Source organism: Anolis carolinensis, chromosome 1 (genome assembly GCF_035594765.1).
Source record: "Anolis carolinensis isolate JA03-04 chromosome 1, rAnoCar3.1.pri, whole genome shotgun sequence".
Lineage (NCBI taxonomy): Eukaryota > Metazoa > Chordata > Lepidosauria > Squamata > Dactyloidae > Anolis > Anolis carolinensis.
This window is the reverse complement of record NC_085841.1, coordinates 276,348,297-276,368,468: the sequence shown is the minus strand read 5'-3', so window position 1 is coordinate 276,368,468 and position 20,172 is coordinate 276,348,297. Positions and strand designations below refer to the sequence as shown.

The window sequence follows — 20,172 nt, the reverse complement described above, 5'->3', positions numbered from 1 at the left end:
ACATAACATTACTGCGTATTGAACTGCTTTTTCTGTTAAATTTGTTGTAAAACATGATGTTTTGGTGCTTAATTTGTAAAATCATAACCTAATTCGATGTTTAATAGGCTTTTCCTTAATCCCTCCTTATTATTCAAGATATTTGCTTATCCAAGCTTCTGCTGGCCCGTTTAGCTTGGATAAGTGAGACTCTACTGTACCAATACTTATGAATGAAATAAAAAGAAAAGGACTCGGACTGCTGGACCTTAAATCTAACTATGAGGCCGGTAATTTAGTGTGGACTACATTAAAGCAAACTAAATTGTTAACACTAGAGGGACATGACCTAAGTACTGGATGGTATGATTACCTCTGGTATGGTAAAAAAAAAAAACCAGATTTTTTTTTGGCAACCACTTTATAAGAGCCTCTTTACTTAGAATTTGGGAGAAGTATAAAAACAGACTCTATGACAAAACTCAACTATGGATATCCCCGATGGAGGCAAAACATAAAAGAGAATTAACCAGTGAAAATTGGCTGACTTAACAACAAATTCTAAAAGAATCCAATAATAGAGAATTAACCGTCAAATCATACGAAGAAATTAAGCAAAAATTCAAACAGATAACTTGGTTTCAATATTTCCAAATAATGCAATGCTATAAAGAAGATACGAAATCGGGTTTCAAATGAGAACAAGGACTTTGGGAAATAATAATGGAAAGAAATAAAAAATTGATAAAAATATTATAGCACCAAATTCTAGAATGGGCCACGGAAGAAGAACAAATAAAAGATTGCATGGTGAAATGGGCTAAAGATATTGGATATAATATCAAATTAAAAGAATGGGAAGAAATATGGATCAAAAAATTAAAATTTACAACTGCAATAGATATCAGGGAAAACTGGTATAAAATGCAATACAGATGGTATTATACACCGGTAAAATTAGGAAAATTCAATAAAAAGGATGAAATAAATTCTGGAAATGTGGAAGAAAAATCGGAACGTTTATATATCAATGGTGGGAATGCAAAAAAGTTTAAAAAAATTGGGATAAGATCCACCAAAAGACGCAAGAAATATTAAAAATAAAATTTTAATTAGATCCTAAAATGTACCTATTGGGCTTAACAAATTCCAAATTGAATGAAAGCCAAGATAGATTTTTTTTTCATCTGAGCACTGCAGCAAGACTTGTATTAGCGAAAGTATGGAAAGAAAAGAAAATACCAAACATAGACGATTGGGTCCTCAAAGTATTGGACATAATACAGATGGACTTTCTGAGTCAAAAATTGAGTGACGGGAATAAGAAAACTGATTGGTCAGGTTTTAGAGACTTTATTCAGAAGAATGGAAATACATTTTTAATAGATACGTCTGGTTTATAAAGCAGGCGGCAGAATCGGGTAGCTTGGAATTGATGGATAGAAGAACTGCAAATGACGAGTTTTGCACCCTTGAGAGACTGATGGGAAGTCGAGGTTTTTTTTCTCTTTTTGATCTATCTTTTTCTCCCTCTCTGCCCCCGTTCCTCCTTTTTCCTTTTTGGCTATGTTTCACTCTTTTCTTTTGCAACACATTTTGTTCTCACACTTTCACTGTATTTAACGTCGAAAACTCAATAAACACTATGGGGAAAAACCAAAAACAATATAGTATTAACAGTAAAATAATAATAATAATAATAATAATAATAATAATACTTCATTTGTATCCCACCTTATCTATCTCTCCATGGGGACTCAGGCTAGCTTCCAACATAGTAACAGGCAAACATTCAACACCTATATAAACAATGCAGAGCTACATATAGATCTATAATTATATTTACTAATTTTCACATATGCATTTCCCCCTTAAACGTTTGCAAATCCTCTTTCTATATATGTGCATTTCCATCCTGCAATATTTGCAAGTTCTATATATCTATACTCACTTCTATCTATCTAGACATCTTTCTCTATATAGCTAATTATATCTTTATAGGATTTGCAAAGACTTGCAAACATGTCAGGTGAAAATTCATATATAAAAATAATGTATACATATAGATACAGATATACAGATACATAGAAATCTCTAGGTACCTATATGTGTATAGGATTTGCAAAGATTTGCAAACATATGAGGGGAAAATTCATATATAAAATTAATGTAGATAGATAGATAGATAGATAGATAGATAGATACAAATATTTAGGTACATGGGGATTACAAAGGCTTGCCTACAGGGGAAATGCCTACATATCTGTAGCAGAGATTAACAAATATTTCAGGGGAAAATGCTTTTATAAGATTAATGGGTGTGTATGTATGTGTGTATGTGTGTGTGTGTGTGTATGTATGTATGTATATATATATATATATATATATATATATATATATATATATATATATATAATTCTTCCTGACTTGCAAGGGCTTCTTTCCCCTTTCAAAACATTCCCTTGGATAAGAGTGAAGGAGGCTTTGGAAAATAAAACACACCAATAAGGAAGGAGAGAAATATATCATACATTGCAAGCAATGGCCTCCAGGCTCCACTGCCTGGCTTGACCTGGACCCCATTATAAGCCAAGGGAGACTTTTTCAGCTCATAAAAAGGGCTGAAAAACTCCGCTTATCTTCGTGTATATAAGGTAAGTTCAGAATAAAGGGAGAAAGGGGGGGGGGGAGGAGAAAAACCTGCCATTTTAGAAGGAGCTGAAAAAAGAGGACAAGCAGAGAATTAATCAAATAGGGACAGTGGGAGGATATGGAAAGAGAAAGGTCAGGCAGGAAGAAGGGCTTTTGGCTGCCAGCAGCTTAGTTGTTCTGGTCCTGAGAAGGCAGGCAGTAGGGAAGCTGTGACCCATAGGAACGGCCTATTTCAACCTTAAAAACATTTCCTTCACTTCAAAGTGTTAAGATAAAAGAAGTGTTAGCATTACTTGAATCCATCCACAGAATGAGTTCATGACTTGAAAGTATGGCTCTGTAGAAAGAAGCACCATGAAATTAACCTCAAAAGATCAGAAAGTCTTAAAGATACTTTAAAAAAAACCCCCTTAAAATCTATAAATGACTCGAAGGTCTTCCAATCAAAGCTGCTCAAAGACGACACCTCTCTGTGAGTAAAAAGAGATGTATTAATCTGTGTAATACTACAAGCTTTGGGCTAATTGAATATTAATTACTCTTCTAATGCACTGATACTGGACAGTTTTGAATTAATATAGTATAATTAGGAATAAATGAATTATGGTCTTCTTTGAACATCTTGCAAATCATGAAGCAACTTTCATCCTCCTTCTGAGGGCAGGAATGGAGGAGGGGAGAAGAAAAAAAGACTTTTTTTGCATCTGAGGAACTCCTGCTGCTTATACATACTGTGCCTCCCAAGAAAGAACAATTTTAAAGCCATACCATGTTTCTCAAATAACTACTTTAATCTAAACTATTCTTTCCCCAGATGTGTCAAGTGCCCTTTATTAAAAGGGATGCACCCTATTTGGGGTCTAGAATGCTTGTCAGATGTCTCTTATTAAGACCTCATCACATTGATGAGAACCAGTGTTCTGATTTGCAAGCCTTGGTGATGAATCGGGGGGCAACAGGGCAATTCCTGCATCCTCCCTCGCCACCAGCTGATGCTTTCCCATCACATATGAGGAAATGTCACTGTGTGGCTTCCTCTCATGCTAGCCCCATTGTTCCAAATGGAACATGGGGAGGCTCCCATGCTGCCGTTGCAGTGTCACTGCTGCTCCAGTTGACCTACCGAGCCCCACTGTAAGTGCAGCTATGTCATATTGTGGGCACCGTGGAGCTCCGTGGGTCAACTTGGGCATAAGCTTCCCAGGACACTGAATTTCCATCATGTGATGAGGTCTTTAGAAGGCATATCCCCTTTCAAAAGCTTTCATATAAACTAAACAAAATAATAATAATAATAATAATAATAATAATAATAATAATAATAACAACAACAACTTTATTTTTATATCCTGCCACCATCTCCCCTCGGGGACTCGGCGCGGCTTACATGGGGCCAAGCCCGACAACACAGTTAAAACAGAATAAACAAGAAACATAATATAATACACAGTATAAAAATAGATAAAAACAGCATACAGTATAAAACAGAAATAGTAAACAATGGTTAATAATATCAGCCGACAACAAGGCACCGTTACTATCGTCTTCATGGGTGGGAGGAGTAAAGCAGTCATATAAAATAGAACGATGGCTAAAATGCGTAAAAGGATAAGGACCTAATGCATCCATTCCTTACTTTGGTTAGGAATAACAAAAGTAAGTAAATAAATATAGCAGAGCAGGTGAAGTGTTGTGGCTGTAAAAGAATTCTTGAGCTTATGGGTCAAAGATGCAGAGTTCAATCTTTAAAAGGTTTATTTAAAAAATATATAAGAACTATATTTCTTGATAGAAAAGAATTAGGTCTAAGCTTCTCTCTACCTCCATTATTTCTAAGGTTCAAAGAGAGGAAAAACCTTCAAACATGACATTTCTTCAAATACACAGAGTAGAGAGAGGTCTGCATGCAAAAGTGGAAAAGGAGAAGTTAGAAAATAGGAGGAGAAAGAGAGAAAACAAATAAATACATTAACAGACATTTTGGAAGGGGGAGGGATTCCCTCAGTCTAGCCTGATGTTAACTAATTGTTCCTTATTGAGAACTGCAGATTTGAGCAGTGTGAGGTTGCCTTCCAACAACCTTTGTGTGAGCTAGACGTGTAGACATGTAGACATGTAGCAGGGGGGGGGGGCTTTAGGGCTTTGGGCCTACACACCCAGGCCTCGCAGGGCCTACAGCTGATCGATCCGAAAGGCAGGCTTGGAGCTGATATTGGATCCCACCTGCCTTTCACTTTGAGTTAGTTTGTGATTCGTTTGGGGTCTTTCTGTTTTGTACCATCCAAATGGATGATATGAAACAGAAACAAGAAAGAAACAAATACGACAAATACCACGCACATCTCTACACATCATGAATTTTAACTGACACATTGTTATATTGAAAACATGGCAATACTAGGGGATGTTGTTCAGCTGCAAGTCTCATCCTTCTTCACTACTTGGCTATGCTGAACAGAGCTGGCGGTAAACCCAGCAATATCTGAAGGGCAACAAATTGATCATGGTTCACAGTACAATTCAGAATGGTAGGGGTCATTCCCAAGCTGTCTTCACAGCGGTATTCTGAAGAAGATGTGTTCATTGTGAGTGCTATTTCTCCAAAAACATATACAGTAGAGTCTCACTTATCCAAGCTAAACAGGCCGGCAGAACCTTGGATAAGTGAATATCTTGGATAATAAGGAGGGATTGAGGAAAAGCCTATTAAACATCAAATTAGGTTATGATTTTACTAATTAAGCACCAAAACATCATGTTATACAACAAATTTGACAGAAAAAGTACTTCAATATGCAGTAATGTTATGTTGTAATCACTGTATTTACGAATTTAACACCAAAATATCACTATACAGTAGAGTCTCACTAATCCAAGCCTCGCTTATCCAAGCCTCTGGATAATCCAAGCCATTTTTGTAGTCAATGTTTCCAATATATCATGATATTTTGGTGCTAAATTCGTAAATACAGTAATTACAACATAACATTACTGCGTATTGAACTACTTTTTCTGTCAAATTTGTTGTATAACATGAAGTTTTGGTGCTTAATTTGTAAAATCATAACCTAATTTGATATTTAATAGGCTTTTCCTTAATCCCTCCTTATTATCCAAGATATTCGCTTATCCAAGCTTCTGCCGGCCCGTTTAGCTTGGATTAGTGAGACTCTACTGTATATTGAAAACATTGACTACAAAAATGCATTGGATAAGCCAGAACCTTGGATAAGTGAGTCTTGGATTAGTGAGACTCTACTGTATATGTTTTTAAATGCATGTAACTTTTCCAAGTTTTAAGGGTCTTGTGTATGTGCCAGGATGAAAAATTGTAACTGTTTTAATTTAAAGCGTAGTACTCAATATAATTAATTTAATTATATGATCTATACATTTTCTGTGTTTGGAAGCATTCCTCTGATGGCATTGTTGAACACCCAGTTTGCTTCCAAAGTGGAATAAAGTCTGTAATTCTTCTCCCTTGCAAATTGAACATTCATCAGGCTATGCGACTGAGCAGTCTACTTAGTTTACGTAGCTATATGGCCATAATGTACATGGAAGCTAAGTGGAACCAAGGCCAGTTTGCATGTGCATGAATCCCCACCTGTAATTGCAGACACAGTTGTGATGTAATAGGATCACATCCAGAAAATTATGGTTTAGGTCATAAAGTCTAAGCCAATTTAAATAAAGTTATTAAAGTGCCAGAGGTGACTTGCATTGCATGTTTATTCCCACCATCAGATGAAAAGAAACAAAAATCTGTTTGATCTTAAGCTAAAGGAGCCATGTTCTCATATTTATTTATTTTAGAGGGAGACACAGTTGCAATACTAACCACTGCTTCTTTGTATCTCATTATATCTAATATCTCATGTGGAAAAATGAACTAGCAGTTTAATAGCATGCATTGAAAAAGTACGTTTCAAAAGAGCAGCCTCAGCTCTTGTAAATCAGGCTGGCATTTAGGTAGCAAACAGGGTGAAGGTGAAATAAATATCAGCAGCTATAGCACAGGTTTTTATTTTTACTACACTGTATGGCCCTGGTAGTCACAAGGTGAAAGCAAAGGAAATATATTCTCTTTAAGAAATCAACAGGGTGCGCTGAATAACCGGAATGTCAGGTTATTTCTTAATGGAGAAACAGATGGGACATTTCCCCAGCACAAAAGCATTTTGCAACCTTTATGTGATTCAGATAAAGTAGTTTTCTCTCCCCTCTCCCACTTGGTCAGTCCTCCACATTTGAAGAGGACTAGATCAGACAATAGCAGCGTACATATAATACAACCCCTGTATCCATGGGGGAGATGTTCCTGGACTTTGCATGGATATTCCAAATTGCTGATGATGAAATGAAGGATTTCTGGTGCCAGAATACCATAAAGTCACATTGAAGAAGTTAGAAAATGCCTAGAGAGGATAAAATGCTCCTAGAGGGTATTGGGGGCATTTGGGAGTAAACATCATTTGAGATGAATTTGCTTATTTTCCTCAGGGTGAAGTAAGAATGTGGTTTTTCAGGGTAACTTATCTATGTTTTTGAGGGAAATTGAGGTTACTCTACCCCAAAAATAATTTAATCTTTACATATTTATTTATTTATTTATTTATTACTTCCATAGCAGGGGTCCCCAAATGAAGACCATGGGCCAGAAGCTGCCCTCCAAGGTCATTTACCCACCCCCACTCTAAACTTCAGACTTAAAGGTAAAGGTAAAGGTCTTCCCCTGACGTTAAGTCTAGTCATGTCTGACTCTGGGGGTTGGTACCCATCTCCATTTCTAAGCCGAAGAGCCAGCGCTGTCCGTAGACACCTCCAAGGTCATGTGGCTGGCATGACTGCATGGAGCGCTGTTACCTTCCCGCCGGAGCGGTACCTATTGATCTACTCACATTGGCATGTTTTCGAACTGCTAGGTTGGCAGGAGCTGGAGCTAACAGCAGCCGCTCCCGCCGCTCCCGGGGCTTGAACCTGGGACCTTTCGGTCTGCAGCTCAGTGCTTTAACACACTTTGCCACCGGGGCTCCAAAACTCTAAACTTCAGACTTAGGGTCACCCTAAGCCTGAAACAACTTGAAGGCACACAACAATCCCAATTAACGTCTCTCTCATCAGCCAAAAGCAGACCCACACTTCCCTTTGAAATACTGGCAAGTTTATGTGGGTTAAAAATGTTCTTCATTTTAAATATAGCATTGTTCTTTCATTTTTTTTGCACTACAAATAAGATATGTCCACTAGTGTGCATAGGAAGTCATGTTTTTGTCAAACTATAGTCTGGCTTCCCAACAGTCTGAGGGACTATAAATGTTTGGGAATCCCTGTCCTGCTTTTTTCTCAGGATGAGATTCAAGATGGCCAAGCAATGACATGGACTGATTACTGATTTCCAGTTAATATCTTAAGAAGGTTTACTAAATGGGGGCTAACTAGATGAGAAATTTGGTACAAGAAAAATATCAACTTAAAGCTTATAAGAGAAATGCAATTGGAAATAGTGTTAAGAGGGTCTTTTGCTATAAATGATCTGTTCAAAGATGATGAAACTTCCCAATAACTTACTGGTAATTGCATCAGACTTGCATTGAGCCCCTTAGACATGTCTTTTATCTCTCATATGTAAAGAGCCTGGTCTCACAAGAGAGAAGAGGGCAAGGAGTTGTAAAATCTTCACCCTGCTTTGTAACATGTTCAAAACCCCAAAGGTTTTGAAGGGGGAGAGATTCTGCTCCATACACTTTGCTATGAAGCAGAACCTGGAACAAAGGCTTTGAAAATACCTTCATTAACATCGAACATTAGAAATTGGGAAATTAATTCATCAGCACTGACACTAATAATTGAAATATTTTAATTAGTTGAGTCATGGCTAATTAAGTCATTACTGAAAAAGTTTGCTGCCAGAGCAGACTGAGATTTACAGAGAATGGCATGAAAGTTAGTACTGTTGATCCTTGGAGATTCATTTTTACTAGCTCCTTCAAAAATGCCCTTTCTCGTTTTGAAATGGCATTCTGCAGCTAAACCTTTATTTAACCTCTATAAAACCCACAAGACAGCCCAACAAAAAGTTCTTGGTATCTTGATTTTCAGGCTTGTTCCTGAGATCTGGGGTGCTGATTCAGAAAATTGTATTGGATAAACTGCATCAGAGCTGGGTCATAAGCAGGGCCATAGGCAGAAAAAAAAATTTGGGGGGGGGGGTTTGAAAATTTCGGGGGGGGGGGGGTTTAACCCCTTGCACACACCCCTCCCTGCTACAAACCTGTCAATATCTGCTTGAGATAGTGCCTGGAGGGACTCTTAATGTTTTGTGTCTCATAGACTTAGCATGGGGATTTGGTTAACCAGTTAAAATTCATGAGTAAACCAGGTTTTTTTTATAACCTGAAAAATTTCGGCGGGGGGGGGGGGGTTGAACCCCTAAAACCGCCCCCTTGCTACAGGCCTGATCATAAGGAAGGGTGAGCAAAGGAAGATAGATGCTTTTGAACTGTGGTGTTGGAGGAAAATTGTGAAAGTGCCTTGGACCGCAAGAAGATCCAACCAGTCCATGCTCCAGGAGATAATTCCTGTCTGCTCACTGCAGGGAAGGATATTACAGGCAAAGATGAAGTACTTTGGCCACATAACGAGAAGACAGGAAATCTTGGAGAAGAGAATGATGCTGCGGAAAATGGAAGGGAAAAGGAAGAGGGGCCGACCAAGGGCAAGATGGATGGCTGGTATCTTTGAAGTGACTGGCTTGACCTTGAAGGAGCTGGGTGTGACAATGGCCAGCAAGGAGCTCTGGCATGGGCTGGTCCATGAGGAAGCGACTGAACAAATAAACAACAAAGACTGCATGAGCTCTAGTTTCTTAGATATGGCTATCATGATTTTCTATGGGCAAGCAAATGAAGACTGGTATATGGCATATGTTCTGTATCTCAAAAATTAGAGCTGATGGGGGAAACTGGTGCCATTTTTGGAATCGGCATGTCAAACACACCCAGAAAGAAGTGTAACATTTCAGGCACCAAAATATGTTTTGGCCAGTGTAATAAATTGTGCATGACAGGAGTTTTGCATGTCTGGAAACTAGCAGGTTTGGAAATATTATCTTAAAATATGAAATTCCATCATGCACCCTGTTAAATTACATTTTTCTCCAATCTGCATCTCTCCGTTTTTCTACTCCCTGCTACTCTTGCCAACATGTACATAGGTTACCTCCTTCCAAACATCATTTTTATTAAAGGTTAATAAGGAGTGATGTGGTAATTTCAGTCAGGATGTTGCCCAGGGGATGGCCGGATACTTTTGATGTTTTACCATCCTTGTGAGAGGCTTCTCTGATATCCCTGCATGGGCAGCTGGAACTGACAGAGGGAGCTCATCTGCGCTGTCCCCAGATTTGAACCAGCAACCTTCAGGTCAGCAACCCAACCTTTAGGTCATCAGTCCTGCCAGCACAAGGATTTAACACATTGCACCACCAGGGGCTCCTACTTGTTGTTAACTGCCATCAAATTAGCTTTGACTTATGGTGGCACTATGAATGAGAGACACGTGAACATCACCTGGTGGCTGATGTAGAAATCAAATAGATACATAATCAGATGCAGAAGATGGAGAAGCTCCATTCTCTATGCAAGAGCAGGACCAGATTGTGGCACATATCAATGGATTTGGCAACTAATGACACAGAGTTAGATGGGAAAGCAACAAATACAATAGTTCCATGTCCCCTATTTCATTTTGTGTGTGAGAGACAGCTATGCATGCACATCATCTGCCGAATATGTCTAAATCCTCTTCTGTGCCTACTTCCTGCTTCAGTACTTTGGGATCTTATCATGTAACTACTAATATAAAAATATCAAAAAATTGAGTAAAACTAAACAAGAACTCTAAACCAACCATAATACCAAGCATAACCTGAACAGGGCTATTGATGATGATGTGTATATGTGTGTGGATAATTATGGGACTCAAAAATATTCCATTCCTGTTCATGTAAGCTCACTCATCCCAGGTATTGCAAAATGTTTAATTCTATTTCTTGTTTTAGTACGTCTAGCTTATCCTGAGGCATGCTTTGCACATGTTCCTGTATTATTGTGCAGCTTTTATCTTTGCTTTTACCTTTAGCACATCACGAAAGTTATTATTTTGATTTTGCATGATTGAAGAGGGTAAAGGATCTTGTAGCAACTTTGAGACTATTTATTTATTTATTACAATATTTCTACCCCGCCCTTCTCACCCATTAGGGGACTCAGGGCGGCTTACAAATATAAAACATATATATAAAACAATTACAATCACATATCAATCCATTTCAATGAAATTACATTAAAACATTCATAGATATACATATACATACACATTCAAGGCGCATTCCGAGTCCAAACCGGGCCTGTCATTATATCTTGGATCATATAATTGTAATTAATTCTGCTATTATTGGACAAAAGCCTGGTCCCATAGCCAAGTTTTTACTCTTTTTTCAGAAGGATAGGAGAGAGAGAGCCTGTCTGATTTCATTTGGGAGGGAGTTCCATAGGCGGGAGCCACCACTGAAAAGGCCCTGTCTCCCTGTCTAACAGAAAGATAGAAGATGATTGATGAATGGAGGAGCTCTTGGAAGTGTCCTATTGATTGACCATTAGTTAACATCAACTTGATAGCAAATAACATCAAACCATTTTAGTAGTCCTTGAAGCCCCCCTACAGAATTGCAAACTTTCCTTCCCCTGTTTTTACAGAATGATTTTCAGGTGATTTTTAAAATCTGAAAATGGTCCAAATTATGACTCAACTGCTTGCAAACATGGTGGTTCAATTCATCCACCCTCCCAGAATCTCCTTTGCTCCCAAGTCTTCTGGAAATTATTTCAAATCAACTAAAGAGATGATGTGCTTCCACAGCAAGAGTGCAGCCTGAAAAGGGTTTTGCAGATGAGAATCCCCTCCTCAGTGCAGTTGCCCACTCCTGATATAAACGATATGGCAAAAAAGCTCATTCAACTCCTTTCTTTGAATCCCACTAAACCTATAAAATCTGAAAAATATTTTAATGCATACAGAAGATAGGAATATAGTGGGGGTTTTTTGCATAGTTCTCTTCTCTAAATATAACTGCCTTTTAATGATATATTATCTGCCACATTATCTTGAATATAAAAAGAACTGAACTCAGAATACCTCAGACGATTTTAATCAGATGGATGGCTTTATTCCTCTCCATTTCATCTTGGAAAAAAAGAGTCTGTAAGCATATCTAGATTGAAATATTTAAAATATCATAAATAATTTCTCAGGAATCCAAAGATGTTTGCGCTACAACTTAAATGTTTGAGTTATGATGTTGACTATGAGCTGTAACTGGTATGATAATGAAGCAAAGTACAGTTTAAATGGAAATAATTTGCAGGCAGGGGCTGCTTTCTATTAAATAATTTTCTCCCAGGCTGATGTCAGAAAAGAGGCATATCAAGCAGTTGGGAAGCAAGAGATCTACATAAGCTGGCAAATGTGTTAAATAATGGATTTATCTCTTGGTGGTAGTTATTTTACAGAAGTGCCACTATTTCTGAAAGTCCAGAGTTTTATTCCCCTCTTCTGAATAAAAGTAGAAAGAGGAAAATAGCATCCCCATACTGAATTTACCCAGTCTAAAATGCAGCAATATTTACATCCTATCCCGATTTTCTATTTTCCCCTCCCAATATGTCATCCTTCTCTTTTTAATGCTAACCCTTCAACTATCTTGATTTGTCCCAGTTAGCCACCTGTCATTCCACATTTTAGCTGCTCCTGAGAATGTAATCAAATAGCATTAAAGTGCAATTATGGCAGGATACAAGCCCATTTATAGGACTAACCACACAACATCATGACTGTTGCACCATGTAACAGAGCAAGGGGTAAAGAAGGCCTCACCCTTAGAGACACTAAAACATCCACTCTTACATTAAAGGAAGAGTGTGTGGGTCTGCAAAAACACAGAGTCGTTCCACTTCATCACACAGAAGCAATGAAATGGATGAAAACATTTGGCTGAGTAGAGCTCTGTTTTTCAAAGAAATGGATGATTTTCCTACATTTATCACACTGAAATGTTACCCATGCAGCACAGTAGTATTCCACATTCTCTGAGTTAATTTGTCATCACACTACAGAGATTTTATCCCACCCACCATCCCTCCTCCTGCCCACATTCTTTGTTGAAAAAACCCTCCTCTCTTTGAAATGTCAGCTGTTACATGCCTTCAATTCCGTAAGTAAGGAAGAAGGAAGGTCAATCTGTGACACATACTGGTAATCCCATTGCATCTGATTTGAGATTGTATCATGTCTTTTTTTTGATGAGAAAAATCTGTCAATGAATCTGATATCACTGTTGTTCCATTGTTCTTCCCTGTGTAATCATCTCCCACTGCAATCTGGATATTGCAAAGCAGAAAAAGGTCTTGTGAGAACACCAATATTGCATAAATGTACAGTTGTTGAGTGAGTTGAGCTCTGCTAAAATCGTGGGGTTGAGGCCTGGAGTGTCAAAAAATCAAATGAAATGCAAATGAATTGAAGGCATATTACTGCTGGCACTGATGAGAAAGAACTTACTAAGAGAAGATAATATTCTGGTATCAGTACTGTGTTTGTTACAACAAATGGTTATTTCTTCACTTTTAGTTTTTTCGTTGAAAACAGGATCTTTTTCTAACATCTTCCGTTAAAAAGTAGATTAGTTTTGTTTTTATTGCTAAGCTCGAATCTTTATAATACATTGGTTTGCACACTACAGCCCATCAAGATATCTAGTCATTATCAAAAGCAGTGTTTTCTAACCAAAAACATTGTAAATGCATTTGAATATGATAGGAGTTATGCTGAGATAATTTTTCTGAAACTCATTTAGGAACCCTACTGAAAATAAAGTAGAAAAGCAAAATGAGGTTTGACCCCAAGTCACAGTAGAATGGAAACGTTCGTTTGGAAACTGAAAAAGTTGTGGGCCTCTTATAAAATGAAGCGATGGAAGACAATTTCAAAATTAGCTTTTATTTTACTTTTAAAAATAAAAATAAAGGGCAATACTGATAGAGCTTTGAGAATCTTATGAATCAAAATAGGGGCCGTGACGCTGAAAATCTGTGTGCTCAGGCAGAGAATATGAAACAGAGGTACTGTTGTAGCTCAGCCTGAGTTGGAACCAGAGCCAGATGTTGGGCCCATCCAACATTTTGAATCTCGGCCTGTAATTCAGCTACGTTTACCTACGTTTATGGGGTTTGCCAACTACTAGAGAAAGTTCATTCCTGATTTTGCTCGATGGGCAGATCCCATCACTCAGTGCATTCGAGGTAAGGCCCCGGTCAAATGGTCTGAAAATGCAGAAGTTGGGTTTGAGAAACTCAAACAGCTTTTCACTTCTCAGCCAATCCTACAGCACCCTAATCCAGAGACTCCTTTTGTCATGCAAGCCAATGCTTCGGATGTGGCCATTGGTGCCATATTGCTGCAACCAGTGGGTGAGCACTTATATCTGTGTGCTTACTACTCTCGCCAGCTAACAGCCCCAGAATGGAACTATACCATTTGGGAAATAGAGCTGTTGGCCATCAAGGCAGCATTCGAAACTTGGAGACATTGGCTGGAAGGAGCTAGGTATCCTGTGGAGGTTCATACTGACCATTGAAATCTCCAGCACCTTCGAACGGCGCACAAACTCAACCAATGTCAGCAGTGATGGGCCCTATTCTTCGAGCGTTTCAACTTCTGGATCTACAACGTGACTCCGGCGCAGACAAAGCAAGAGGATGCTTTGCCGTGCAAACCGGAATACACCAGAGGGCGGTCAGAAACCTTGGAGACTTGCCTCCTGCATGCGGAGAACTTTGCTGCCGCAACTATAACTGAGGAAGGAACCTGCTCTCCAGAGGAGGTCACACCCAGGCCAGTTCTCTCTCCCATGTCTGGCCCAACCTTGTTAGAAAAAATCTGAGCTAGATAGCAGTCTGACTTATGGGTCCAGGAGAAATTGCATTGGGGAGTACGCTTTCCTTTCAGCATCAGGGATGACTTGCTATGTCATCAAACCCGTGTGTAAGGAATATCGACTGTGAACTCCTTCATATGGTAGGCCACTTCTCTGTTCCTTTTCCATCAACAAGTAAAGACCTTTTTATTTAGGTGGCCATTTGCCTCATCTCATGTGGTAGAGAATTTTAGTGGTGTGCAGCACTTTTATCTTTTAGTATTAGGATGGGAAACTACCAAGGAATACTGAATGCTGTAGGCTATATTTCAGAGGAAATGAGTAGCAAAACCACACCTTGCGTATTCTTTGCCTAAGAAAACTCTATAAAATTCATGTATTACCATAAGTCAACAGATGACTCAAAGGCATGCAAACAGACAAAAATATGTTTTAAACTAGTTTAATATTTTACTTAAAAAGATTGTTTAACTGGTAGTTTTGTGATAATTTATTATTTTTATTATTAATTTTAATTAATAATAATTAATAGTAACATGAGCATCTCTCAGGCTACTGTTTAAGTTGCTTTATGAGACTAGAAGGTCTAAAGGAGGGAGAAGACAACCTTGTCTTCAGGTCCCAACATCCACAGCTACCTGTCAGCGACCATCAATGACATCTACCCTCTTTAAAAAGACTGCAAACAGTCATTTAAATTCCTCCCAACCCTCCACTGTAGTTTTGTGTCATTTTGTATGTATTCACTGATCACCACGTTCCATTTGCTTTCCATTTTAATCTTCATTATTTTTTTTTAAAAATAGTGTGTGTTTGTGTTTTGAAATAGATACCATAATTTGATATAATTTTGATTATTTATTTATCTAGGAAATGGATCATAGAGTTTAAAGAAGTGCAAAATTAGATGTAGGAATTCTGCTTTAATTCTCACATTGGCTGTGGATCAGCAGACCACATCATTTCATATCAGAATTGCAAGATTCAAATTCCTCGTGTCCCTAGTCTGTGATAAGAACCAGAATGTAATGGAGGGGGAGTGCCGAATTTTGCTTCAGGAAGTAGATCTAAACATGATTTTGGGTTGCATCAAAAGGAATATAGCATCTACATCAAGGGAAGTAATGGTGCCTCTCTATTCTTCTTTGGTTGGTTAAACTTCACCTGGAATATTGTGTCCAATTCTGGGCACCACTATTTAAGAGAGATATTGACAAGCTAGAATCTGTGCCTACTGAAATGATCAAAGGTGTGAAGACCATGAATCCCTATGAGGAGCGTCTTAAAGAGCTGGCTATGTTTAGCTAGCAGAAGAGAAGGTTGAGAGGAGACAAATGTTTAAATATTTGAAAGGATGTCATAAGGAAGAGGTAGCAAGCTTGTTTTCTGCTACCCTGGAAACTAGGACTCAGGGCAATGACTTCAAATTACAGGAAAGGAGATTTCACTTGAACATTACAAAGAACTTTATGACTGTGAGAGCTGTTCAGCAGTGGAACTCTCTGCCTCGGAGTGTGGTGAAAGCTCCCTTCTTGGAAGCTTTTAAGCAGAGGCTGGATGACCATCTGTTGGGGGTGCTTTGTATGCGATTTTCCTGCTTCTTGGCAGGGGGTTGGTCTGGATAGCCCATGTGGTCTCTTCTAACCATGATTCTATTATTCTGTGATAAGAGAAGTGATGGTTTATTGATGAGTGCTAGTTTTGGGAAATGAATGAGGTGGTATGGAGGCTTTCAAGTTTTATTATATAGTAGTTGCTGACAGATTCACACCAAGAAAGGCAGAGAGTGAGGGAACAAAAGTTGGAGCTCTTTAGTCAAGTCATTTAAAGTAAATGGCAACACTGCTTTGGAAGGTTATGTACATTCCAAACAAAAAGTTAAAGGTTGCATGTCAGTTCTCTAAAGATATTTTGTTAAAGCTTAATGTATTTTACATATTTAATCTATGGAACAAGAAATAAATGCCCCTTGTTTCAATGCAACTTTGTTGTTGTTGTTGTTGTTGTTGTTGTTGTTGTTGCTGCTGCTGCTGCTGCTGCATTTTTTCAAGTCATTTCTAATTTATTGAAACTCGAAGGCAATCCTATCATGGGGTTTTCTGAGAGTGGATGTCTTGCCCAAAGCCAGCCAGTGAGTTTTCATGACTGAGCAGGGAACTGAACCCTGTTCTCCAGAGTAATAGTCCAGCACTCAAATCACCAAACCACACTTAGTACAAAATAAAAATGAACAGGACGTTAGTCATGCTCTGTAAACATAAATGTGACTTTTTATGACCACTGTTTTTGGTTTGGATCTTTGAATTTGTAGGCAGAATTTTTAATCAGACCATTAATACCCTTAAGGATAAAAAATAAGCAGAAACTGTATCTCCTAAGAAGTACAGATTCTCCTTGGAGGATATGGCTACAGGGATTATTCCTGTGAGCTTCGAAGCTTCAAAATTTACCACTGTATCACTTGCAGTAAGACTATATAAGGAGCATTATTATTAATAAAATGTGTTAGATTTCCTCAGATATAGAAAATTCCAGATTTCTAGCACTATATTAGGATCAAGAAAAGTGTAGGCAAGTCTGTTATGCTCTCATACCTTTTCTGTTAGTGAATGCAAATTAGATGTCTATCATGTTGCGATATGTGTTTGAGTAAAACTGTGCCTGTGACACATTAGACTACTATGCCAAAAGGGAAAAAAATAAGACTGTGGTTCCATCAACTGTAATTGGAATATTTGTGAAGTAGGCTTAGAGCAATTACAGGTGCCTTGATCAAGTTATGTGAAGATAGGAATATATAATTAGTCTTCTATATATGAAGAACACCCAGTTCAATCTAGAATGGTTGGAAAATTGATTCATATGGCTCTGCTCCTCAGAGACCTATTTTTATGTGATTTTTATGTAGGAGAATTTACATCTTTATATCTTTCCCACCAGAATGACATTTGAAGACTACTGGGGCTCCGAACAAGTTCCTATAAATCTGGTTTTATTGTGATCATAGTGATATTTTCTTAACTATGGTAACGTTTCTAGGGTATTGCGGAGTTATATGGTCTAATTTATTGGTCTTATTGTGAAAAAAGGATATTGCTGAGCTGGAGAAGCAAGCAGCAAAGGGCACCCAAAATGATCAAAGAGCTGCATCAACACCCCAATGAAGTAAGATTACAAAATTTGGGATTGTTCAGTTTAGAAAAAAAGGAAATATGAAAGAGGTGTATAAAATTATTCATGGAGTGGTAAAAGAGGGTATAGAGGACATTTTTATTCTTCTCTCATAATATAGAAGCCAGAGTGGTGGGAGATTTCAATGAAAGAAAAAAAAGTACTTGTATATATCATGCATAGTTAAAATTTGGAATTTGTTGCTACAAGTTGTAGAGACTTATAAGCAATTGCACATGAGATTGCAGTCTTCATGAGTGCCTATGAATCAGTCTTGAACAGGTAGACTATAAAGTTTATATAACTGTGTTATTGTGTGCCTTCAAGTCAATTCCAGCTTACATCAACCCCATCATAGGGTTTCTCTTGACATGATTCAAATGAGATTTGCCATTGCCTCCCTCTAATGCTGTGAGATTGTGAGTTGCCCAAGGGCATACTGTAGTTCTCCATGCTTGAGCAGGGAATCAAATCATCATGTCCTGAAGTTTAACTACAGTACTCAAAGCACTACCCCAAGTTGTCTCCTCGTATCACTATAGCATACCGTTCAACATATTACAGATGAAAACTCAGACACATGTGACTAAGTAACATCAAAGTGTATTGAAGATAGCAAAAGTTATTAATGAGGAAGAATGCATAATCTAGAAGAGGTGGCAGCAATTTGCTTTTGCCTGAGCTCACTGGGAAAGGTAAGATTCTTCCTCTTTCTCTTCTTTCCCCTGCTACTGAGTTGAGTACAAAGAACTTTGGCATTTTGAATTCAGCTTTCATCAGCTGAAGTAAGCTGAAAACAAAGGGGGAAAATGGGAAGAGAAACCAGGACATATTAAAAGCAGCTGGAAAAGGACAGAGGATTAATCAGGACTGTTCCTGCAAAATTGGGAAATTTGGGAGGTATATCGTAGTGTTCTCCTATACCACTACTTTTTGGAAATTATTTTGAACATAGCTTGGATTTAATCCAACTGCTGGCTCCCCATAATGCAAAGGAAAGAGAGATGCCTATTATTTTTATTATTAAGCTTTTTAAAATGCTGTTTAAAATCTTAAATTGCCTTCAGGACATAGGGCACTGGCAACTTGTCAAAGCAGAATTTATTATGATCACTTATCACCTGGCTAGCACTTTTCAATGTATGCTACATTCTTCAAAGTCCCTTCTAATTTCTCTTCCAGCATCCCCCTCATCTGGCAGTTGCAAATTACTCTGGCCTTTCACTTCCTGCCACCCCTGACTCTGACCCCATGCCTATCATCTTGGTTCACTCTATTTCCTTAACAACACCCTGAACAGATTAAAAAGTGTTGATCCTTTCCGGCAGAGTAGTTAGTATCACTTACAACACAAAAGATTGGGACTCCTTGAAACAGATTGGCAGGAGAAGTTATGGGGAGAGGATACAAAGGTCAGTTCTTGTATTTCTGGTGGGCATGAAGGGTGAAGGCAGATTAAGATAAATAGAGACGGCATGCTCCCAGCGTGGCTTAAGCTTTAGAGGGGATTCGAAAACATTTTTGCTTGGGTTTTTTTTCACTGTTTCAAATATTTTCTTCCTGCTTTTAGTGACACAGTTCTGTAAAGTTTACACTGAAGTCTAACCTGCTATTAGACCGAGTGAGATGACAGATCTGGGGTGTCATGAAAGGGCAGCAAATGGCTAGTTGCTTGTTATATTTCTGTTGCCAACGACGGGGCAATGTGTTTTCTAACTCTCTGAGGCAGGGAGAGACTGTTCTGTTCTGCATCAGATAGCAAAGTATCTTGGGCAAGTTCAGTGAAAGTGAATTTGTTGCTACTCTACATTATTGTCTGCTGCAGTCCCAAAGACAGCACAATTTCTGCAAAATAGCAGTAGACTACTACAGGATTTCCCCAGAAGTCATTTAATGCCAAACTTCGGTTAGACAAGTGAAAGCTATGCAGTAGTGACAGCACAACCAAGAGTATTCCCATTAGAAAAATGAAACTTAGAAAGGCAGTCAATTTTTGTGGAACATTTGCAAAACCACAAGGGGAAACAAAATGGCAATTGGTTCCACTGTGTCAGTGTTGCATGTTTCCACGAGCCATATCACATAGGAGCAAAGCTTAGAAGTCATTTATTTAGGTATCTGTTTATTACTTCTCAGCCTTCTAGGAGCCTCAAGGCAACATAAACAGGCATAATCACGGCATACAATAATAATGTGTTACTTTGTAATGCATTACTTTTGGGAATATAGAGGAAGCAACATGTTTGGAAAATTAAGGTAACAAGTGATAATGGATTTGTTTTTGTTGTATGCTTTCAAGTTGTTTTCAACGTATGATAAGCCTATGACAAACCTACAATGGGGCTTTCTTGATAAGATTTGTTCAGGGACAGGTT

General features: G+C 38.2%; 1 long non-coding RNA gene across 1 annotated transcript in view; it reads right to left on the bottom strand.

The window, feature by feature from the left end:
* Window positions 1–1,071: 1,071 nt before the first annotated feature.
* Window positions 1,072–20,172, bottom strand: part of LOC134295392 (uncharacterized) — a 144,442-nt gene continuing 125,341 nt past the window's right edge. The window contains exon 3 of the long non-coding RNA XR_010001944.1: window positions 1,072–1,622. This is a non-coding gene — a long non-coding RNA (uncharacterized LOC134295392). The remainder of the gene's footprint in view (window positions 1,623–20,172) is intronic.